General features: G+C 38.7%; 2 protein-coding genes across 6 annotated transcripts in view; one reads left to right on the forward strand and one right to left on the reverse strand.

The window, feature by feature from the left end:
- LOC114942316 (uncharacterized) overlaps positions 1-11,757 on the reverse strand; it is a 44,017-nt gene extending 32,260 nt beyond the window's left edge. Inside the window, exon 1 of the mRNA XM_085487529.1 lies at positions 11,552-11,757. The gene's annotated coding sequence lies outside the window, so the exon portion shown is untranslated. The remainder of the gene's footprint in view (positions 1-11,551) is intronic.
- Positions 1-25,603, forward strand: part of LOC114942317 (neurotrimin) — a 341,341-nt gene that overhangs the window by 208,077 nt on the left and 107,661 nt on the right. The gene's annotated exons all lie outside the window — the stretch shown is intronic.

Raw genomic sequence — 25,603 nt, forward strand, 5'->3', positions numbered from 1 at the left:
TGATGCTTTGCAAACAGCGAGATACTTTTGCCGATCAAAAAGAAACGGATGTAATATCTGGATCCGTCCGAAAGTTTCATCAAATCGCCTCGCGGAAATTCACGCGAGACAAGACGTTTACAGGCCTCGTGAAATCGATTGAGACCTAGGATCGATATTGACCGTCGCGAGAGCAAGGATCTGGCGCGGAGAGGATTCAATAAGACGAGGGAATGAAGGGATGTACAGGCACTCCGAATAAAATTGGCAGAAGGATGAGGAGGACGAAGGAAGGACGAAGGGCTAATACCCTTCTGTAATATCGTAATTGGATAGACGCAAAGTAGGTCGTAGGGTGAGAAGGTCGCTTTATCGCGTGTCCTGCATATCTTCGAGCCTAACTCGAAGAACTGGGATCTGCAGGAAGCAATGAAGCTTCATTACGATTCCGGATGCGTCGTTCGTTCGTTGAACCCAGAAAATCTGGTTGCGCCGTGAACATATGGTTTTACGCGCAATCCAGAGTCCTTTTGACTCTTGAAGAGTATATTAAGCCTAACTGTCAACGATAAACTCCGCTGCAGGTAGTAGATTATGAAAATCATTTTGAGATCTAGTCAAACGACAGAAATGTATTTTTCAATTATTTACCATTTCCGCGAGTTATTTTTTCCGTTATTTCACATTGCTACAATTATTTTTTTGTATCGAGAAATTGGAAAATATGCTAACAAAGCTTTGAATTCAATAGCGCCGGATGAAAGAAGTAAAATCACGGTATGTATCCTATTCACGGAGTCCTTTTGCTTCTGAAGAGTATATTAAGCGTAACTGTCAACGATAAACTCCGCAAAGGTAGTCAAGAATTTTTGTCATTCAATTTAAAAAATCTTTTCGCAGAGATCTTCTAGTCAAACGACAGAAATGTATTTTTCAATTATTCACCATTATTCCGCAAGTTATTTTTTCCAATTCACCCTGCTACAAAATTATTTTTCGCATCGGGAAGTAGCAAAACATGCTAACAAGGTAAAAAAAGCTTCGAATTCGATAGCGCCAGAAATGAAGGGAGTAAAATCACGGTGTATCATAATCGCCGGTCGAATAGAATTGCCCGAGCGTCTCAAAGCGAAACGTCGCGTCGTTCTATATACACTTATATCAGAAGCGGCGCGTTGGAAATGAGATCTGTGGATCGGCATCTAGACGAAAGAGATCCGGCGGATAATCTCGCAGTTGGAAGACGTCTCCGTAGTATCGAATCGAGAGGCGCGTGTAAAAGCGCGACTGCGGATGAGTAGGTCATGTCGCGACCGACTATACGGAGAACCGAAGAGGGTGAAACTGAAAAGGAGAGGACGCGCGGGAATCTCTCGGGACACAGATGATCTCGACGGTCGGGTTGGAGGTGGCGATTCTCAACCCGGAAGAGAGAAATGGGAGGATGAGACAAATGGGGTGGGCTCCGGCGGATGGGGGAAACAAGAAAGGCGGTAGGGAAGAGAAACGGGATACCTTGAAAGGTTTTCCGGCCAGCAATTAGGCAACTGCTTGATCTCACACTTTTTCAGATTCGCCCCGTTCGTCGACCGACCGATGCTTTTTATCCCTTCCGTTCGCCTTCCATCGCGAATAAGACGTTTTCCGGTAACGTAACTTTCTCGGAATCTTTGCGGTCAGACTTTTGTGGGGTTGTTTATAAACGATTCTATCATTAACACAATTAATTCCGTTAGGTGTGTTTTTAAAAGAATAAATTATATTGGTTTATATATATTTGGTTTCTATATTCACGTATTCTAGAAAATGCGCGTGCTGAGATTTCTTCGGTTGTTGCTTATTTAATAAAGCGTCATCTTATATTTTGTTTAAGGAATTTCTCGCTACATTTAGCAGCAAATGGACGACGGGAATGTAAAACTTGACTCGATATAAAAAGGTTAATGAGTTGCTAAATTATCGAGTCGCCGCGACTCGACGAATTAATTAGCGCAAAACACGAACGTCGCGATACTGGCCGCCAACTTATCCGTCCAAATGACAAATTAATTTTTAACAGTTAACTCTAGATGGCGGTTCTCCTGAAAAAGCGGGTGTACTATAGCCGGGAAGCTCGGCGGACAGATCATCTTTGTCCGGTGAGTTTTCGACCGAAAGAAAAGGGCGAACGTCAGAAAGACAGATAGAGAACGAAAGAAAGAACGAAGAATGAGAGGCGAGAGGGTAAGAAAAGCGAACGTTGAAGCTTCCGACGTTTTTCCGAGCGGCAATTAGACACCTTTTCGACCTCCTATGAGCCGTTCTCGAGTCTCTAGAACTAGTTCTTTCGAAAGTTCCACGTTATTTCTCTCTCGACATGAATCTTTACGATAAAATATATATATATATATATATATATATATATATATATATATATATTACGCACTATATATGGACACTATTAAACGTACAAATAATTGTACAACCTCACAGTTTTATCAGGAGATTTCTCTCTTGAACATATACAATCGACGAAATGCTGACTTAATAATATACGAGCCATCTGCGGCGAACAGATGTCGCCTGTCCGGTAGAAGAGATACGTAAAACGGAGAAAGAGCACACGCTGGGGCTACTATCGACTGCGAATATATATATATATATATATATATATATATATATATATATATATATCCTCCTTTTATGAGGGATCTCGTTAAAAGCTCGGGAAATGCACCAAAGCGTGCCAGAGCGGTTGCGGACCGGCCAAAGGTATCGCTTAAGGAGCTTTAAGAAAAAAACGGAGAAAAAAAAGAAACGCGGCATACCCACGTGTACTTCTTAATGGCTGCGCAAGTGAATCGCTGCATCGACGAAGGAAGAGGAGGATGGAGGTAACGTTAAGAAGAGGTCAGGCGAAGTATGCAGGCGCGATTCGCCCTCTCGTCCGCGAAGAAGAGGGTGAGAGCGAAGAAGAAGAAGAAGAAGAAGAAGAAGAAGAGAGAGAGAGAGGGAAAGTGACGAGCCTTAGAAGTTCGAAATCTTCTTGCGACTGTCGTGAAGGAGACGCCGTGACTGCGGAAAGGCGAGGACGTTAGAACTAATTGGATTTTCGCGTCCGTAACGAGTTTTTTCGCCAATAATTCCCACCTTTTTCCTCCTCGCGGGATGGTCGTTAAAGCCGCCGTCTCGGAGAAGAAGCTGTCTTTATAACTCTGTTTCGAATCGATCGACCGTACTTTTCGCAGAACATTCCAGTGACCTTTCTAACGGAATCGCGGAATTAAAACACTTCTATAGGAATAAACGCGTCAAAAGAATCTGAAAGCTGACCGCCAGAGAGATTCGCGCGTCTTCCATTCATATATATCCTGTGTGCGTATAGTATATCAACAAGAGGATTAGCGTCGCACTTAAACGCTCATTAAGCGAGCGTTAATCCGTTGGGGCTGATTTTCGCCTCGCTTACTTAATTGCGAGAGTCAATTCTGAAACGTACTAAGACGCGATGGGATGTCTCGTCTTTCATATCGGAAATGTGTGGTTATATATCGAGAAATGAAAGGAAGAAAACAACTCAATTCGTCTTTACGGACTTTATCGGAGGTGTAAATTTTTATCAGCTAATAAGTTGCATTTTATTTATCGAAATCATGTTAATTAGAGAGATTTTCCGGAACAATCCGCGACCGGATTTATCCATCCCGTGTGCTACACGATCCGTAAATACGTGCAAAAACTTCACCGACTTTTTTCAAACCGGCTCTTCTAACGAGTCGGCAAACGTCCTCGTTAGAATTATTAGTGGCGTTTGACTTAATGATCCTCGCAAAATCCGTACTCCGCGCTTTTTCTTCTTCTTAGTACTTTGTGTCGCAATTCACGAATTTATTTCATAAGATCTCGTCGAATATATTATAGATATTGTATAGATAGAATATATTATAAATACATTATAGATTGACATTTTTATTTCAAAAGTTTTATTTTAACAACGTACATCTACTTTTAAAAATCAAGAGACAGTTTGTAATATTGAGAAAAGATATGAAAATTAAATTTTCAATTATTTAAAATTCTTATTAAAGCAATATAATTATTATTAAAAGATTTAATGCCGGAGACGTACAAAGATTACGATGAAAGACGAGGTGATAATTTTTGTATCACGTTTGTCTGCAAACGAGATGTCGGTGCTTTTCACCGAGGAGTCAGATGTCATCGCTGATGATATACGGAGAGATGCAGAGACTTCTATAAATAGATTAATTAGAAATACGTATGGAATATTAATGATGCCCGCACTTGATAGCGTCTCTCGCAGGGAGATTTGCACCAACACCCTTTGCATGATCAGTTTCAGCAACACATGCGGCGATAGATTTAAATGTGTATACTCGCAAGTTCTCGAACGTCGTTAGACACACGTGTTAACACGTTTATATTCAGCGTCTCTGTGACAGTAAATCGATACGTTCCAATAGTATATTTGCAAATTTACTTGTAACTATCTTCCGTACTCGACACATATACCTGCTGTGTAACTCGAGCGAAACTATACGTATATCGGAGAGCTTCCGATAAATACTTAATTTTTTAAAAGGAATCTTCCTGTTGTTTAAACGTGACACTCGACACTCGAACGTGTCACGAGATTCGCTCCACTATATACGCGTGTTCGTTATCCTGTCTCATGCATATCCTGTCCCGATATACGCGTCCCGTCATTGTGACGCAACGCACAGATGTTGTAATTCGAGAAAACGTCGGGGATTAAATTACCCGCGGCACGATTTTCGGCTATAAATCAGACCGAATGCGTTCCAAGCCGAGGCAGCCAACTGATTCCACCTTAACGAATAATTTACGACGACTGTTTTCACCCCTATAACCATCCGACCGCGGCAAGATACCACCGCATGTACGTGTGTAGCTTCCCACCGCTTTTAAGGTGAATAAGAGAATGCCGCAGTAAACAATTTTATACTACTGCATGTACAATACTACTCTGCGTCAGTGAATGTATAATTAGTGAACAATTCATAAATCTACGAGTATCTAATTCCGGAATCGTATTATATATGTATAAACTAATGTAGTTGTGTTCTTTTAAAATAAATGTGCATGAATAATGGGGTTTTCATTATTACAGAATTAAACAAATTGTGAACCTACATGTTGCAAAGAATATGTAAATTAAATCCAATTGGATGGCTTTCGTCATTTTATAACATTCTCTTTTCACTCACCAGTTCATCTAGCTTAACAAAGAACTCGGCACAACATTATATTCCTTTTTTCATCAGATTTTTTTTCAATTCATTCAAAAGGACGATGCGCGCGTTCTTTCTCTTTCTTTCTCGCAACGAAAAGCCGCTTCCTTTCGGCAGTAAATTGTGAACGGAAATCCGAGGGCAATTCTGAATCTAGGTCGTCTGTTTCCAAAAGCCGCTATCTTCCAAGATTGGCATTTTTCAAGACATGAGAAAAGCGTGTAATAAATTGATCGATAGCGATAAATTTCGCCTCGAGAAATTTCGCGACGATGACACATCGAATTTTCCATGATTTCTTTGTTTCGAAATGTCGCGCGTTCTCACCGTCTGTTTCTTTCGGTCGAAAACTGACCGAAGAAAAAAGATGTGAAAAAGAACTTTTAAAATGTCCATTCCCCAAAGTTCGTTTCTGACTTGATCGAATGAATTTTTGTTCCGCAAATATTGAATGGTTCGAGTCAGACTTCGAGGGAGAGAAAGTATTTCCGTCTCAATTTTCAATAAAAAGATCGAAATTGCCGGATTTTCGAAATAAACGATCAATTTAAAATTCGCAAGTCCTCCTCGGACGATTGTCGGGGAAAACCCGTCGACCGTCTCTCTCCCCAGCCGATCTTTGTGCGCTTCCTCCGGAATCTCGAATCTGACGTGAACGTGAAAACTGTCAAACGATTCTTTGCTCCTTCCGACGCGTCTGGTTGGCGTCGCGGAACAGCTGCTCGCGAGAAAATTGGAAAGCATTTGCCCACGAATTTCTCCTTTATTTTCCTTAGAATCTTGGATCCTGCACCGAATCTCCCATCGCTATTTGAATCTCCAAATCACGTGACGCGCGACAGAAGGCTCGACATTGCTAGGGGAGTTGTACGGAATTCCAGGGGAAAAAGGCGTATCTCGCTCCGATTTTTCTTGAATTATTAGTGATAAAAATTATTTTATGAACTTTCGAATATTAGATTATTATTTCGTAATTTTCATAAAAAATCGGACAAAATTTTCTCTCCACTTTAATGCGATAATGTACAAATTATATATACATATATACATATATATATATATATATATATTGGATAAATGCGTACACCAAGAGGAAAATTCAAACAAATTATTGATGCGCTTGATGTACGTCAAACAGAGATTAAAATTAACGAAATATATGTTACACAATTTAATATAATTTTAACCGAATTATTTATCAGCAAAACCTTTTAATTTCAACAAATCAGTAACCACTCCGATAAATATCAGATAAACATCAAATAGATTTAATACAAAGCATTTTATTAATTTCACTCAATATTTATTCGGGCGGAACGGCTTTGCTCCGAAATCAAACCAAGCTTTCTCTCAGTTTTTCCCTGTCGTTTTAAAACCCATTTAAAAAGTCGAGACGTCGTCGACTCCTCGCCGGATAGTAAGAGATATTAAATATAAGAACCTATATAAATAGTCAGATGGATGAGTAGAGAAAGCAGAGAGAGAAGAGATTTCGCCGCGACTCTTTTTCAGCGAATCCGTCGCCGACTAAAGGAAACAGCTGCTCCGTCGGAGAATTCGCGTCGCTATGCGGAAGAACGAATAGAGATGAGCAGAAGAGATGCAGATGTTTTCTCGAATGCTCGCGCGAGGCAAAAACCAATAATGCAAAAGCCAATATCTTCTCGGCAAATTTCGGTGGCGGTGATTTATCGTCGCGCCCAACCGGAATTCTTATTAGACATCTTAGAGGATGCCCGTGTGCATGTGCATGTGCATATACCTTCTCTCTCTCTCTCTCTCTCTCTCTCTCTCTCTCTCTCTCTCTCTCTCTTCCGCCGATCTAATCGCTCCGCAAGAATTCCGGAGAACTGCGAGAGAATCTCGAGACAGACGTTAGAGTTCTCCGTTCCCTTCTTCTCACTAATTGAGAACCGGAGCCGATCAAGAGAAACATTAAACCTCGCCACCCTGCGCGTTTCGTTTCGAATTTAACGCACACGGATCGTTTTACTCCGGACCACCGACGCGCTAGGTCGGGTCTACAACACCTGAAATTTCGCGCTGGTGCTTAAAGACCATCAGCCAGGCAGAAACTCGCAATTCAGAGAGAAAGAGAAAGACGCTCTGCTTTTCCTCTCCAAAACCATAATTTTCTATTCGCGCCTGGCTGCCTGGTCGCTTTACGAGAGCGCTCGTTTCATTCTCGCTTTCTCTCTCTCTCTCTCTCTCTCTCTCTCTCTCTCTCTCTCTCTTTCTGTGTTTCGTGGTTAAAATATCGTAAAAGGTCCGAGATCGCGCGGTCGACTTTTTCGATTTTCGTGACACCTCGCACGTGTACAGTGAATTTTAACGAAAATAAAACAAGTGCCTGCACCATGCCGGAAATCGATCTAAAGTTGTACCTACTTTCAATGACCTCCGGAACTTTCGGAACTTCGTTATATAACGTTTTACGGTAACGTTAATAGACGTGTCTTCGCAGTTATCTCTTAATTTCTCGGTAATTTGACGTTTCGTACAAATACAATTACACTTGATAAACCGTTTCTTCCAATCACACAGATGTCAAATATCTCTAGAGCCATCGCGACGTAAAGTGTAATTTTCTGATAAAAGATTCTGCAAATTGAGCTGAATATTCATATGATAATATCTCGGACGCAACGAACGGCACAGAATTCTTTGAATAATGCAGTCACTTCATTATCCTATATTGTTGGAAATTCGATCTATTTGTGAACGGTATAATCACGTGTATATTATGTGTCGAGTAGTAAACCCGGATAAATTCAATTTGATACAACATCAGTATCGTTCGAAACGAAGCGCTGTTTGTGGAAATATCGACGTGGGAGGAGAGAGAGAGAGAATAGATAGAGAATGCGAAAACGCTAAATACATATATATATATATATATATATATATATATATATATATATATATGTATATACAATATATTCGTACGGATCTGTATCTCTGCGCTCGTATAAAATCGTCAACACGGTGTATGCACAATATACCGTAACACGGCTCTACGAAAATAAACGAATAGTTTTCCATGCGCATGACGATGCTCTTGGTGCTTATTTTTATATGGTGGAAGGAGGAATCCCGAGCAACGAATAATGCAGTATAATAATAATACAGAGATTATTGATCATCCTTTCCTCTTCCCCTTCTCTCTTTTCTCTCTCTTTACTCTTTCTCTCTATGCCCATATTTAAAAATAAAACAAGTCCAAGCGCTAACCTATTCTTGGGTGCACGACCGATGTTAAAAATATCAATTTTTCGCTAGAGAGTTTGTTTAAAGTAAAAGTAGCAGCCGTCTGCTATCTATTCGATAACAATCACGCGGAAACATTTATAAATAACACTCCGATTCTGTACGCTCTCACGATATTATTTTAATTTATTAATTCTATTGAACACGCAACATATATATATATATATATATATATACATATATGTATATTTGCCGCGTGATATTTCCATGGATTTTCCCTGGATTTATCGATCGCGTAATAATTTATAAAGTAATTCAACGTTCATGTTACCGACGTCGTTGAATTGCTCTCGTAGAAGCCCTAAATTATTTCGCGACACGTTTATCGATACGCGCGCGAGAGAGAGAGAGAGAGAGAGAGAGTCGAAGCGCGGAATCTATACATAATCAGAATGCTAAGGTAGCATGTATATATGTACGTTTAGTGTCGGAGGTACACACTCCATCTGCTTCACGATCTGTGGATTACAACGCGGGCAACCCGCTCCGGTTCTACAACTATTAAGGCGCATTACATAGGGGAGAGCGCGAGGCATCAAAGCGCTCTTTGCGACGAGAAACGACGCGGTCGCGCGATTACAGCTTGACTACAGCGGAGTGCGCTTACATCGCGAAATCCGGTTTACATGGCGCTTCGCGAACTCGACCTTTAAATAAGCGCGGCGTGTCACGCGCGCTTTTGCGCCGCTTAATATACGAGTATGTATATCACGACGAGAAGACCCAACGAGTGCCGAATTTGAATGCACTTCCGCAATTTTCCGCTCGCATTAACCGGTTCCTTTTTCCCGTCGTTTCCCCTTTAAAACCCGATTCGATCTCGAGCTTTCTTTAATAGCGTCGTATTAAATTTTCTTCCCGTGTACTGTTCCTCGTCAATTTATTAATATCGGTACAATTAATGTTTTTTCTTTCATTTATTAAATGTTGAATTTTTATAAATTAACTAAGTCTCCACTTTTGCAGTTGATGTGTATGGAAGGTTTCTTTTCTTTTCCAGTTTGAAGGAAATAATTTGTTCTTATTTGACGATTAAAATAATTCTAAGAAATACCGATTAATAAGAATATCGTTCAATTTTGGTTTTTAATATTTAAAAAATTGATACGATTATAATCACGTTCAATTAATTTTATCGATAATTTTGCCAGGAAAATATATTAAATTACTATTATAATTATTACACGACTTTTTAAGTACTCGTATCAACGCACAGATTAATGCCAATTACAGGGTTGTATAATATGTCACCGTTGTCACTTTTCAGAAATAAATTCGCATTAAATGTGGTCTATAAAATTACGCTATTACGTTATAATTTAAAAGTACATTTTTAATTACATTATTAACATGTCATAATAAATTGACGGGAGACTGTATAATGGGTGTCTATAAACTTTAGATTAATTCTAGTAAAAAATTTAAATTTTGATGACAATAATTATAATACATTTACGAAACTTTGCTTCTCATTATCGTGTAATCGAGGAGACGTAATCAAGTGCACGATACGAACGTCCAAATGTCAAAAAAGACTCGGTGAACTACTTTTACTGCATCCTTCGGCGATGATAAGTTTGTGTGCGTGACTGTGCAGCATAATTGTAAAATTACGTAAATTCAAGCTTCAGTTATTGTTACTGTATATCATCTGGATATATATCATCTCCGAATTTTGCTTACGTGGCTTGTTTTAAAAGCGCTTCCGACGAGAAAGCAATGTATACAGATCAGGTGGTTTCTGTTGCTACGAAAACTTGACGGCAGTATTCGTGATTTAACTGTTCGATTTCCCATAATTTAACGCAATTCACCTCGCTAGACTTTATGCGTATAGATATACAACGCATTGTTTCCTCCATTTTACACATCCGCGTTGTTATTCAGCGACAAAACGTAAATATCACGAAAGAATGGGATGCGATGCGACTCACGTTTTCGAAATTGACTTTTGTAGATGATCAATATTTACCGGCGAAAAAAATTGTCCTGTAGACCGATACGAGGAGACAGGACACTTAACGGGATGTTGCCGTTGTTCTGTTTTACCAACTTTAAGTTAGGTTAGGTTCACTTTTTATTGAATATACAGATTGAAGAATCTTTTGATACAAGCTTTTAATCTCATTTTTATTACTTCTGTATTATTCTTTCACGTCATCTCTATTGGGAGCGTCATATTTTGTGCACAAATAAACTGCAGAACTTTTGTATTAAATAAGTATAGTTATGAGCTGATGCAAGAGGCCGATAAAAAACTGTAATTTTTTTACTTTTATTGTTTTTTTTTTTATACAAAATTACAGCGCTCCCCGTTCATTATTACTTTAATTGTAGAGAAGAATTTTTCAATCTGTATAGCCAATAAAAAGAAAAGCACTTGAACTCAAAGTCGGTAAAACAGTCATGGTCAGCATCCCATTAACATCGACCTATTTTACAGAAAGCAAATAGGTAGGTTGTCTTGTAACATTTATATTTAATGAAAAAGTTTATTATCGAAATAAAAATTATTAAACGCATGGAGGTGAGACAGACTATCTCTCGTAATAGATTTTTCTCGAACAAAAGTAGTCGATTTAGGTTGCCGCGGCAAAAAAAGATATCTCATTTGACGAAACACACACGCGAAGCTTTAACTTTAGAGGCGGTGGTCGAAACGCAGGTGGACAACGATTGAGAGGAAACAGAGAGGCACGTGTCGGTCGTATAGGAGCGGAAACAAACGAGGGTGGCAAACCCGAAGAGAATGGGAGGGAGAGTTTTAGTATTGCTCCGTGCACTCTCTTGGCCGCTCAAAAGTTCCATTTACGTTGAATCACTACTACGACGATTGGGGGAAGGGAAATTCCTCCTCTCCCCCTCGTCCGCTTTATTCACCGAGTGACCGCCGAATCCTTTTGCGGCAATTCGCGAGGGACTATCGATCAATCCGCATTTCCATTCTCCGGTCTCAACGCGACCGAAGCGAAAAACGAAGGGGCGAAAAGACGTCGCGACTTGAATACTAAGTAGTTTTCGGTTACACAATTTGCAGCTTAAAGTATACTGACCGCGTCCCCTCTTTCTCGATCTATTTTTGCATCCTCCTCTTATGTCGGAAACTGTTCTTCCAACTGCCACGGAATTTCTTCTTGCATACGTGTCTGTTGAGAGAAACGCGAGATCCGGCACTGGCGACGTCGAAGTATCTCGAGGTGGATAGGAAAGTGATTTGAGGAGAACTCTGTCGTATTAATCGATTTATTCTGATCGAACGCTGAGAGACGACTGCTGCCGTTGACGAACGGCAATTCGTGAGTTTTGACAAATAAGTATAAAAAGGGGGAACAATTTCGACAGATTTATAATATTTGAGTACAGAATATAAAGGAGAAAATACATATAAATATATAGAGGACATAGGTGTCCTTTGTAATGTGGACGCGAAAACAACAAAAAAGGCGCGCAAATAAGTACGCGGAGAACGGTGTCTATAGAAATTAGCGCGATAACATTTACCGAGGATATTTGCTTAAAATTCGACCTTTCATAACGGCTGTTCTGGAGGGATTTAGGAAGATTCATATTTTCTTAAACTCAATGACGAATATTATTAAGTTCGACGATACAGATTTCAAAATAAAATATTAAATTAAATCGGATCTAATTAATTGTACTTATAATGATTTGTCCGAACAGTGTCCGAGCGGCGTGATTACCGTCCAGCCGGCCGTGTGATATGCATAATGCAATAATGGAGAGGATGGGACAAAATAACGGATAAAGAAGTCGCGTTTGTGCACGGAGAAACGAGGAAGGACAGAGGCAGTTTTTTCGGACTTTCTTGATTAACGCGTCGCTCTGCATAAAATTGTACGCTGCAGCAACTCGTCGCGTGTACATACATATACACATATATGTGTGTGTGTGTGTATTCGCATGTTTTACGTCGACCCGGTATATAGAAACGTTACAAAATGCGAAACGTAATATTATCGCAAGATGCAATATTATCACGAAATGTAACATATATAATAATTAGCTAATAATAGGCGAGTGAAACAGAGATGTGTTTGGAACTGTACATCCTCGAAACTTTGCGAAATTAAACATAATTTTAATTATATTTTAAATACGTTGCGTTATTTTATAGCGGCCTGCGTGTGCGTTTACATACGAGAACAACTTTATGCACGAAGAGAAATGCTTGTCTCGTTAAAAAGGTCTTAATTCGCCTTACTTCTAACGTCGCGCCAAACTTTTCCGCAGCTGTTCGTTGTACTTTTGCACACGCTATAGCTATTCCTTCCTTCCTGCTTTCTCGTCCATTCAAATTGCTCTTCTCGTTCCGGCGACGTCTTCACTTTCGAATGTTTGTTGTCAACTCACCGCATATATGTATACGTGTATATAAACGGAACGTGGAACATGACGGAAATGTATCCGTAAAGGTTGAAAACGTACCTTCGCGGATGAAATTTTGCGCTCGCGAAATACTTCTCGATGTCAGCGAACCCGAACCGAATAGGGAACTTTTCTACGTTTTCTTCCAACTGCAGCAGATATAAAATCTTAAAGTTACTTTCCATTCGCGGTCGTAACGTTCCAATCTCTTGTGGACAATCTGGAAACTATATTTTTGGCTGAAAACTCGCAAACCAATTTTCAAAAACCGCTATATGCTTTGTTCTTTAAAATATACGATAATATCAACGAAAAGGCGCGATTTAGTCATTCAAAGTCTATTATTATTATTATATCATGAGGATATTATTATTAATTTGTATGTTATTATTATTACGATAATTTTTATGAAATTAGCATTTATGGGACAAGTAATATCACATATTATGTTATAATAATGTTTAAATTATTTTTGGAAAATTTATAAAATTGCATTGTAATCTCGTAGCTTTTATAATAAATGACGAACAAAGATTGTAGGTAAATGAGGCATGAAAATTTTAAAATTGATAATGAATAACATAATTGAAAATAAATAACATAAAGCCCAAACACTGCTATTTCTGGGTCGATTCATTTTTGATGAGTTTTCATCGCTTCTTTTATTCGCGCGTGCTTTTCGTATCTGCTTTCCAATTTTCTCAGCGATAGTTGAGTAATTTTTCAGTTTTCTCTCTTCTTATATGTTTGTCCGATAAAATTCATTAAGTATCGATATTAGGAGAGACGGCTCAGAGAGAGAAGAGAATAGTGGCGCAGGTAAACACGTCGAGGATGCACTTTTCATTTTCCGCTGTCCGATCCGATAACTAACTGTAAGATGGATGTACTCGGTTAGTGCAACCATTCCTCCTTTTTCTCTTTCCCTCTCCATTGATTAGGTCAACGATCATTCTTTCCTCGTAACATTTAACGATCCAGTTTAATTTTGAATATCAATTTAATATATTTTTCTCTTCCGCTGCATCGAGTCTCTATATTCTTTCGAAATATTATTCCCATCGCGGATGCAGCGACATATTTCCGCACAATGCGGGAAGTGCACTATGCGTATCTGCACTGAAAATCGCGAACGCGCACTGAGCGAGAAAATCCGAAAGAGTTCGCACTGAAAGAGCACAATACACCACGAGCATCTAACCCGAAATCTGATCCTTTACTGGTTAGTACGCGGGTCGCCACGTAAGCGCAGATAAATCGATGGTGGCGACCGACTCTGAAGAATCGGATTTCCTGTACGCGTCGTGCGGTACGTTTACTCCACCAAAAGAGAGAGGGTTTAAGAGGGAGCGACGAGAGAAAGAACTATATAGAAAGAACAACGTCAAAAAGGACGATTTTTTCCTGTAATATGAAAAATCTTTTCAATTCACTTGAAAGTATATATTAATAAAGGAAAAAATGCTTAAACCCTCGCAAAAGTTGAGAAAAATTATTGAGAAATCTGAAACTTGTATCGAATCAAGTTGTCAATTTGAAAGATAATGCTGCATAATAAATTATAAAAAAATATAGAATTATTATTTCAGATTTTCTTACGATTTAATAGAATTAGCTTCTTTTATTTTTAGTAATAAAAATCTTTTGATTTAATTTAAATTTTTTTTGCGACTTGTAATAGGCTACAATTTCAAAGAAATAAATAATATCAAATAAAAATAAGCTCTATTAAATTTAATGTTTGTGAACAAAGAAGGGCTGTAAGAGCTATATTGAACAAATTGCAGTTGTCAAATAATCTTAATAAAATTCATTTAAAACAAGAAAATAAATGCATAAGCAATAAACATTTATGTGTAGATGATATTAATAAAATGTATTTTAAAAAGAGAAAATAAATTATATATTTATTTTCTCTTTTTAAAATACATTTTATTAATATCATCTACACATAAATGTTTATTGCTTATGCATTTATTTTCTTGTTTTAAATGAATTTTATTAAGATTATTTGACAACTGCAATTTGTTTAATATAGCTCTTACAGCCCTTCTTTGTTCACAAACATTAAATAATATCAAATTGTGCCTTGATAACACATTTTTATTGCTGTTTATAAAAATTGCTTCACATAATAATTATTTAAAGCTTTTACGAGTTTCTACTTATTTCTTCAATCATTATTAATGTCGTTTCTTTGAATTTCTTTAAAGGTTTTTCTTTTTTTCATTTCTCTTGAGAGCGAAAAATTGTCCCTTTTTTAACATTGTCCTTTGAGTTCGTCCCTAGGGTATATATAGCGAGAAGCGAAGAGCTTCTTCTTCGCGAAACGCCGTAAAGGACTGTAGTGAGAGCACTGTAACCACCGAAGACAAATGGTTAACCGATAACACACGGTAGACAAACTAGTTCGCGACACGCAACCCGTCTCCCTCGAGTCGCCATCGTTTCTTCCATCCTCTCTCCTTTTGCTCGCGGGAACGTCGTGCGATTTCCCCAAACGGCGACGCGCCATCGACAACTTTAACTCCTTGACCTAAGAGATTCCGTGACAGGATCAATCGACCAAGAATCCGCATTTCGGATATTTCTTTTTTTTCCTGTCTAAAAAATATTTTTCGAACTAAATAATTTGATATAAATGTTTTCATTGGTCCACAGTAAATATTATTACATTGATATTAGTCGAATAATATTATTATTTCGCCAGAAATATAAAATATTTAAATTATTTTTAAAAGTTTCTCTTTCTCGGGATCTTGCAACGATATTCCGCGCTGGCATTTGCTTGTATTAGCACATTTCTGCCAGTTGAACTGTAAAGCACAAACGTGCATGCACGTTTATTCGCGATCTCGTTCCGTGCGGGCACATTGTGTTGTGCGTCGAAAGTCGTTTTTACGCTGGAATAAAAGTAATCTCCGGAGAGTCGACGTGGAAAAGGTGAAGGCGCGGCTACGGGGCACTTTTGCTTTGACGACACTTTGGACAGCAAAACTTGTCGGAATAATACAACTTTCTATGTGCCGCTGAGTTAGGGTTTTTTTTTTTTGCGAAAGGAGAGAGAATTCGCGAAGGAGACAAATAAAAGTATCTGTTTCGAACCGCGAATAATTAAAAGGCTTTTTCGAGAAAAACAACTACGTTCCAACTGCCATTTCTCTTGGTTTTCATTGAAATTGGTCCGGGAAATACGATTTTGCCTGACGAAACATCAAACGGAATGATTGTGCGGGGCATAAAATAACATTTTAATTCGAGTTAAATTGCTTTATTGTTATATGGCGAGTTTCTCGTTAACATTGTGCATCAACAAGAAACGCATCGTTGAATAGATCCGAGTCGATTTTTGAGTCCATGTTGTCGCAATTTTTCTAGACGAGATGCGCGCTAATGGCGCATTTAATTATTACGCGCTTAATCGCGACTTTGAATTAATCGATCGAACGCAGAGCGAAACATGCCCTTTGACCTTTTGCATCCGCAATGCATACCGCATTCGCCAAATAGGATCAAATTAACCCCGTCTATCCTACTACAGGATGTAAAAGCGCGATGACTTGGGAACTGTCGGCCATCAAGCATTTATGCGCTACCGAATGCGCTCTACTTCAGAACGATAATTGCTAATTGAACTTGTCGCGCATAATTAAATATTCAAGTATTCGTAGCTTGGAACGAGAACGTTTCTCGCGGATAAATTATATCGTGTTCCGTATTTTCCGCCGCGGTTTTCCGCTCGCGTTTACCATCAGAATTTTCGCAAAAGTCTCTCGTCAAAAGATCCATCAACGAAATGTAAAACATGTTTTTAATTTATTTTTTTATTATTTTGTATACCATATGATTTTTTTCTGGAAACTCTCTCTCTCTCTCTCTCTCTCGGTGCGCCGTGAACAAAAAGGGTCAATTTAATACTCGTCAAGGATATAAATCGTTGCTTAATAAAAATATTCTGGAACAAGTTGTACATAAAATTAATATTCGCGGAAAATCTCGTGGATCTTGAAAGTCGAGCTTGGAAAAACAAGCTCGGTTGGTCGGATGCGAAAAGAGTGGCGAAACTCTGATGCGTATTCGGGGAGCGATAATTAACGGCGCCGCTTAATTGAGTATCGATGGCGGCCGAGTGCATTGCGTATCGATATATAGTCGATGTATGTACATCGTCGAGTCGATACACACAATATACCGGAAGCGGACGCGCGCGAGGACACGCGGAGCATTATCGGTGCGTCTCGCGACTGATAAGCTACGAGCGGTTTCCAGTTGGACGCTTTAGAATTCATCGAACGGAACGTGTCGATTCAGCGACATCGGACAGAAGAGGAGGAGGGATGCGAAAGAAAGGGATGGCCGGTCATCATCGGTCCTTCACCGCGTGCGTGCACCGAGCTTCGGTCTTCGCGTGTCTATCTTCGCAAATTACGGGGCAAACTCTGCAAGATTCGCGAACGCCGCTTAAACGCAAACGTGCGCGCGTTATCGTTTTATATAAAAATTATTCGTGATTTTTCATCCCCCGTCTGTTCTCTCTCTCTTTCTCTCGGTTACCTTTATACTAGCACGGTTCTCCGCCGAGGGTTGACGAGAATCGTGCGTGCTTGGCGACCATTTCAATTCCCCGACTAATTCCCTTCGCTTTGTTTCGCGAACATTGTCTTTTTCGGTATGCATCGCGAGCTTTAATGACAATCGACACCCGAGTTCATCGCGTTAGAGGAATATTTGATGTCGCGTCGCGGAATTAACGTACCGTCCAATGACGAGAAATATCGAATGATTGCAGTTTTGCAGAGACATAAGGGGAAAGGCAAGTGGGAGTAAATAATCGACGTGCTGCCACTTGGATGATATCCATTAACGGCATTGAATTCGTTGCCACCATCGATATATAAACGTTTAATTTTTCCCGCGTGCGACGACACGTTTATTAAATGCTTATAAAAAATAAAATTTCTCAATAATTTTGAAAGGATAAATTTAAGCGACCAATCTAGCACAAATTTTTATTCATTTTATTCAACGACGTTTCGACCATCAGCTTGCGGTCCTTATCAAGTACGCTGTAAAAATGTTATATATTATAATTAATTTTACAAGGTAATTACAAACAGTTATGTGCACACAGATTGGATTTTACATACATCTTCAGTGATCAATATACCAGTTGCCATTCCAAACAACGCAAATCGAACATATTCAATTTAATTAAATTATAAACACTCTATCAGTATGAAACTTTGTTACGAAATAAAATATATTTTTTTAAAAATATCTCAATTTTGTAATGCAGAGAGAGAGAGAGAGAGAGAAAGAGAAAATCACAATTTTTGCAAATAAAATCTGCCGAATAGAGTCTCGCCGAACGCGCGATAATAATTATATTATTATAGATACCGAATATAAAAATTAAATATTGCATACAATAATTGCATCCACGCCTGCTCTCGGATTATATAGCTTTATATATAGAGAGAAAAAAGCTCTCTATATATATATATCTATACCTGTACATATATATCGCCGAGATATAATTCCATTTTTCTATATGCTTTAATTTCCTTTCTCCCCTTTCCTTCTCCTCTCATACAGTCGGCCTTTCAAACTCATCACAAAGCGCGCGTTATATGTAAAAAAAAAAAAAAAGAAGAAAAAGAGGAGAGAAAGGGAGAAGAAACAGAAATACTTTGACGGTGTGCGGCGATGCCGAATTTACTTGGTGCGATTAAACGGCGCGTAATTCGCGCGGCCGAAATGCAATTTGGCGGTCGGGCTAATTATCAAAGTGCCGCTAACGAGCAATGAATTATATCTATGTATTTAGCGATTCGTAATCCGACGCGCGGCCACGGCACTTTTGTCGCGACCCGGGTGTGGTGTGGTGGCGAAAAGCGCGCCCGCCCGATTTCCAATTTTATTGTATGCACGCGCCGCGCCGGGAAATTTCGCTGACAATTCACCCTCGTAAGCGTTTCTACCGGCGTTTATTCGACTGTGATAGCAACAAAATTAACGTAACCTCGTTCACCCTGCTAGGTCGGTTTGCATGCAGCGGACATGCAATATATTATATATATATATATATATATATATATATATATATATATATATTTGCGACGCAAATCTATTTTGAAAAAAGCGTCGATATGATTTTTCTTCAAAGTGCGCGCGATGCAAAATTTAAAAGAATATTGAAACAATGTAAAAGGATATCGGCATATGCGCATCTGATATCATCAAAAAACAGGAAATGCGTATATAAAATTTTATTAGTAACTTATTCTCGGAGACTTTTCTTAAAAATTGTTTTTTAAATGATTTTATCCTATTATAAATAAATTCGTAGTATTTTTTCATTTAGAATGCTAAAACGCTAGGCAACACACACAATAAGTAATCTTATTTTAAAAAGTTACAACAGTTCTTTAATTTGACCTGGAATTTTGAACAAAAACATCTGAAAAAATCAAGAAAAAAGTCACGACAAAAAATTGAGCAAACTTTCTGTTATATAATACACGAGGTAGAATTTAAATAAGAGATGGTATCCCAAAAAGAAATTTAAATTTTAAATACTTAAGTTCATGTAATGACAATGACACATGCATCAGAGACATATAGATAATTTTATATAAATATTCAAAAGAGCATATCACGTATTCATATATCTATTTCCGTCGAGACATAGTCTCGAGAGTAATTTTTTGCGGTATTGATTTCCAGATATTGATTCCATATGCACGATTAAATTTATATACCCCCTCGAGAGAGAGAAAACATAATATAAGAATAGCTATAGAAAGAGGATATTATTCACAAATATCTTCCAAATGCAGAAATTTAGCGCGAGTTTGTTTCACGTTTGATGACGCGTATAAGAATACACATACATGACACAAAAATAGACGAGAATAAATTAACATTTAGTTGATTGCAATTAACAATGCAGGGATAACTGAGGTCAATGTGCATTTAATCGATCGGTCGTTTAATCCTGAAAACTCAATTAAGAGCGATGCTATAAGTGGGTCGGGATATCACCATGGCGAGGGCTTCGCAAGAAAATCTATCGATTAGTAGACGAAAGGGAAGTAAGATGAAACCTTACCTCTCCCTTGTCGTCAAGAGGCAAACGAGGGAGAGAAGCGTCTTCACGGAGAAAGCTGATGGCATCTTGAAAGTGATTCGACACGTGAACTATCGAGATATCGGAAATCCGTTACGCCCTTAGAGATCATTAATTGACGGTAGTTAGGCACCTTAACTATCGAACCTCTTTTGCGACTTGGAAAGTCTCGGAATATTTCGGGGCACTTGAGCGTAAAACAAGGCGAGCGATCTTATTTCAGGATTTACCGAGAGAAGAGCCGCCTTTTCCTGACGTGTAATACTCGAGACAGAAAGACATCGTCGTGCAATATAAGATTGCTTGAATAATTTTACCTCTCGGTTGTGTCGGCATATACACACTTGCTACAAACACTTATTCCAAACTTGATTATTTCAGATATCTTTTATGTGATTAAGAGGAGAAAGTGAGTTTTACAAATTGTTTCGTTCCTTTGAGACGAGAATATTCCAAATATTTCTCGCGCTCTACAAAATATTTCGAATTTTTACATAATTTTACGATATAACATTTTCAAAGTACCTGTATCGTGAAAGACATTTTTTTACTTGTTTATCCCTCATCTCTAATCTCTCATAAAAAAAAAGAGTTTACCTTATCGATCAGCATTTTATTTGCCGATTTTTCTTTCTCACTGTCGAATCTTTCTCGTCGAAAGATCGGAGCGCGTATCGAATACACGTAATCGTTGATCGCGCGCGATCGCGAAAATCGCGCGAATGATGAAAAATATACGGGAATATAGAGGAGGAGTGGAAGTAACGCGAACCGCGCGCGACATCGTAATCCTCGTGAGAGGCTTATCGGACGGGACACAGCCGTTGTATATCGTCGCGTTCATCTGTATATACGTATACGATGCAACATCCGGTACGCGCTAAAACAACGCGCTCTCTTCCTGTTCCAGCCGAGCGCGACAGTGGCAATTAGCGCCGACGATACGCGCGTAAACCGGCGAAAAAATATATACATATACGAGGGAGACGCGCTAATATATGCACGCGCGTATTCCGTCCCTTAGGTACATAACGTCCGCGTGTTTTTCCCGCGTGATTATTGTGTCTCCCGTCGCGTTTCGACGAGTATTTCATCTGGGATGTGATCTGGGTCATTCCTTTTGGATAAAATTAATTATTTAACCCTCAGTTACATCTCTGGGTTACGTTAACCCATGTCAAAAATGATTTTTTCGAAATTTTAGAAAATCACTTTTTATTTTTTCTCAAATATCTCGAGTCGTAGAAATCTGGTGACATTTGTACCGATATATGCTTTTTTCTTACTGTCTGGTGTATCGATTGAAAAAAAAATACTTCAAAATAGCTTCATTAGATCCAGAAATATAAACAAAAGAAGACTCTGGGTTACTCTAACACATGAGTGGTAAAATAGGGTGGCCAAGAATGAGTGGTAACTGAGGATTAATTATCGCTGCACAATTTCACGATATCAAATTATTAATTTGTATCGTGTCCATTTTCGCAATCTCCCCTTATGCAATTATTTACATTATTTTTATGGTGCCTTTTTAGGCTGAAGAATATTAGCGAAAAAAAAACAATTTCTAGGAAGATAAATTATTAAAAAAGAATTTGTTAAAGGATAAATTATTATTAAGAAATAATAGAATAAAAGAAATAAATTTATTAAAAGATGACTTGAGAGAGAAAAAAAATAAGAGAAAAAAGTAGCGAGCAACGTACGATAAAAGCGAGCAATAAGCAGGTTTTCGCCGTCGTTCGTAATCGCTCGTAACGTGATAGGACAATAAGATCTTTGGGACACTTTTGTCCGAGGTACAGAGGTAGAAATGTTCTCTACAAAGGGCGTCAAGTCGTCGAGAGATAAAAATGGCCTCGTGGACGGTTCAATCGGACGACGTGAATGTAGATTGTCGGGAAGAAATTGCGTGGGTATGGACGCATAATCCCGTAGGATAGATAGATTATTCGTTCCCGCGTTGACCCTCGGGATGAGTGTCTCAAGATAAACCTGAAAATCAACGACGAATGCGAATCGACAAACTGCGTCGTCCGCGCGTGAATAACATTACACATCGCGTGATCCGATAAAATATGTAAACACGGTATTTATGTGACATTTGATACAAAAGTAATTTTTTTGATTAATGTATTTGATAGAAAAGCAATTTTTCATTGATATATATTTCAAATGTATTCATTAATCAGATTACACTTTAAACGTAACATTTCGAAAGGGACGAAGAACAATTTGACAAATGACTATCAGGAATTATTAAAAAAGTAAGAGAGAGAGAAGAGGAAAAAAGATAGAGAATACTAATTAGTCGAAAATAAATAAACAACCAATATATTCGAGATCCAAACTATCTCGTTACATCTAATTTTACTACTTTTTTACTGATGTTTAATATATTCGTAATAATGTCTATCACGCGTATAAAATAATTAGACTGATAATCTTCCATATCATATGAAAACACGTCAAAAACATATTTTTCGTAAAATGATTAATCTTTAATCGTTAAATCTCATTTTCTCATCTTTAGATCAGAATCGAGTGATGTGGCGGTACATATATTTGTCATTTGATTGTGAAAGCAAATATCTCTGGCTCTATCCGGTGAAATAAGGCATAATATCGAATTTATCGTGTAATTGCACGTTTCCTTTCGGTCGATCACATTATAACAAATGTATTTTCAGTTCAACACTTTGTTGGCATCGTTTAAATCCAACAATCTCCCATTGCAACGAGAATTTGATCGAAATAAACAATTGCAAGAGAAAAAATTAAAAAATGTCTATTTTTTTATTTTAAATAATTTATCGAAAATGAATTTTGACTATACCATACACGAACGATTATTTAGAACACCATTATTGTTCTCCTGTTTCAATATGTTTTGCAATTTTGTTTTCATTATTAAAAATAAATATTTTTCAACGAGTTAAAACATTATTTGTCTGTTTATTTAAATAAAAATGTTTACACGATATTAAAAAATATTCCATTTTTAGAGACCCAGATTCGCTAGATTCTTACAATTAAAAGTTTTTCAAATCACTAATAAAAAAAATAGTACCTGAAAAAATTTCTCCGCGATATATACGTATTTATTTGAAATGGTCTGTCGGATATCTAAAATTAAAAAATAAAATAATGAAAAAAATATGTCATGCAAATATCGCTCGCCGATTGCTCGGAAATAATAATTATTAGAATCGTTCGCGTAACTGTGACAAATCAATCCGACGAATTAATGATCGGATCCCGCTATATCCGGAGTAACATCGTGCCGGAGGCCTCATGTAATGGGTAACGATTTGTATTTCTCAATAGAGCATATCATATCGCGAGTCGAATGCGTTCTCTGATTTCTCGGATTTCTCGCTGCAACGTCATGATGAAATAAAGAGGAGGAGAGAGAGAGAGAGAATAATTTACTTTCCGCCTTTCCGTGCCACGGATCCCATCCCGGCGCGAAATTGGGTCAGAATCTTCTTACGCGCGGGATTTGTTTACGTCGGATAATTAATCGGTAATTCGATCAAGCCCGCCGCGACGTAAAGCTCATCGAAAATTTTCCGTCGTTGGAGAAACTCGTACGCGATATTTGATTCGAGCCGTAGCGAGGCGCTAACGTGCTAATCTCGCCCGACGTCGATTCCAATAACTCAAACGTCGAGTAACATAACATCGCATCGCGACGAAACGCGCGTCGGCGGATTGATCGATTCTTCGTCATACAGTGTGGCTGTTCATTCCGGAAAATAATGTCGTTTCATTTATTTATGACGAGAAGCGAACGTAACTTCCGCGAGTTAATTGACACACTACCGCTTTATTGCACGAAAAGAATGACGTTAATATTTATCGTTCAGCTGCGTGTACGTGAAATGCGCGATATTAGTTTTTTTTTTTTTTTTTTTTTTTTTTCGTATACAATCGTGTTTTCTTTAATCATTACAATTTCGTTTTAATTAAAATATTGCAAAGTTTCATGCAAAATAAATAAAATATATTACACATGGTACATTATCCTCCTCTCAATATAACGTTCTGTCCTTCGCGGTAGATTTTTATCAGAGGGCAGAATATAAATCCATGTCCATCTACATTCGGCGAGTTTCTAGGAGAAAGGGATTTCACATAAATCGTACGGCGACAGCGGAATCGGTATGCAAAAGCTAGCTAGCTAGCTATGCAGCTCGGTGTCGGAAACCAGGATGCGCCGGTGTCCTGGATCCGCTATATACGGTCCGCAAACCCCGGCAACCACTGAGGATAGAGAACCTTCTAGTTCCATGATAGTTTCTATGGCGTCTGCGTCACGTACCATAAATTAAAGAAAAAACATAACCGGCGCGATAAAACGAAGACGGTATGAAAGCAGAGTCTCTCTTGTCCGACCAAACTCAGACGTATCCACTTACTTCGTACTCGGGAGCCCTTTCGTCGTCGAGGGGACGTCAGGAAGACGTCCTTATCTGGCTTAAAGGGCCGTCCGCCCCTTATCTGCTCGGGATATCGCCGCGCAAGTTTCTCGAACAACGGGACACATCTTCGGGTCGCCGAAACTTCCGCGGCAACTCGTATTCGTCCGGCAGGACCGCCGTCCGGGTCAGCTTTTGGAAACTACGAGGCGAGTTGGATAAGGATCCCGGATGGCGGTGGGATAGGTTATATATGTATACCCGGTTCCCCGGGGATTCCCGGGCGGTGGCGTTCTTAATGAAAGACGGGAATTGAAACGGGCATTAAAATTGAAAAGCGCGGAAAGACGGCGCGACCTCGCGTACATCGATATTTGTTTCGAGTTGGAACGTTAATACAAGGAGATGGGAGTATCGCGGCAAACTCGATTAATTCTAATTCTGTCCCAAGTTTGCTCGCTCGTGTTTAATATAATTCCGAGCTTCAATTTATCCTCCGACCTTATCGATGCAGAACTTAGCTTTTGATTGGCGTCGCGACATTCAATTTGTTCGGCGTTACAAAACGTAACAAACGTATGGAGGATGCAATCTGACCTGCGTTACATATATTATTGCCACATGTGCTGCGCAGCTTCGTATCTTTCGAGCGATGCGTATCGACCCCGCTCGAAGGATACAAATATTTACACGTCGCCGCTCACGGGTGTCCAATTATCATGGCACGAAGCGCTTTATCTCGCACGCCAACTTCGCAACGATATGCAAAGCGACTCTATCAATTCCTCCCGTACGTAGAGGAGAGGAAGAAGCGCGAAAGTTGTATCTGATGCGGCGTCGTATATCCCACCTTGCTCCGAATTTAGATCTTGTTTGTAATTTATTCTATTGCGCGGGTATACCCGTTGCTGAGAAATCGTCGACGTCGGATATCAATCTGCGCGAATCTTTTTCTTCGCCTTACAAATGCTAAAAGATGCGGTTCAACAGCGCAAAAAAAAAGTATAATCTGCTCTCGAATGAACGAGCGCGAATTATTCGGTTCTCGTGTTTGTTCTCATTTTTTCGCGAATATTAATTTAATTTTTGTATAAAAGCCACGTGTTTGTTCACGTTAATCGATTATTTTATCTCGCGAAGAGCAGGATGCGGCGTATTTGATACGAGAA

The sequence above is a fragment of the Nylanderia fulva genome, unplaced genomic scaffold (assembly GCF_048542155.1).
Source record: "Nylanderia fulva isolate GAGA-0341 unplaced genomic scaffold, ASM4854215v1 Scaffold57, whole genome shotgun sequence".
NCBI lineage: Eukaryota > Metazoa > Arthropoda > Insecta > Hymenoptera > Formicidae > Nylanderia > Nylanderia fulva.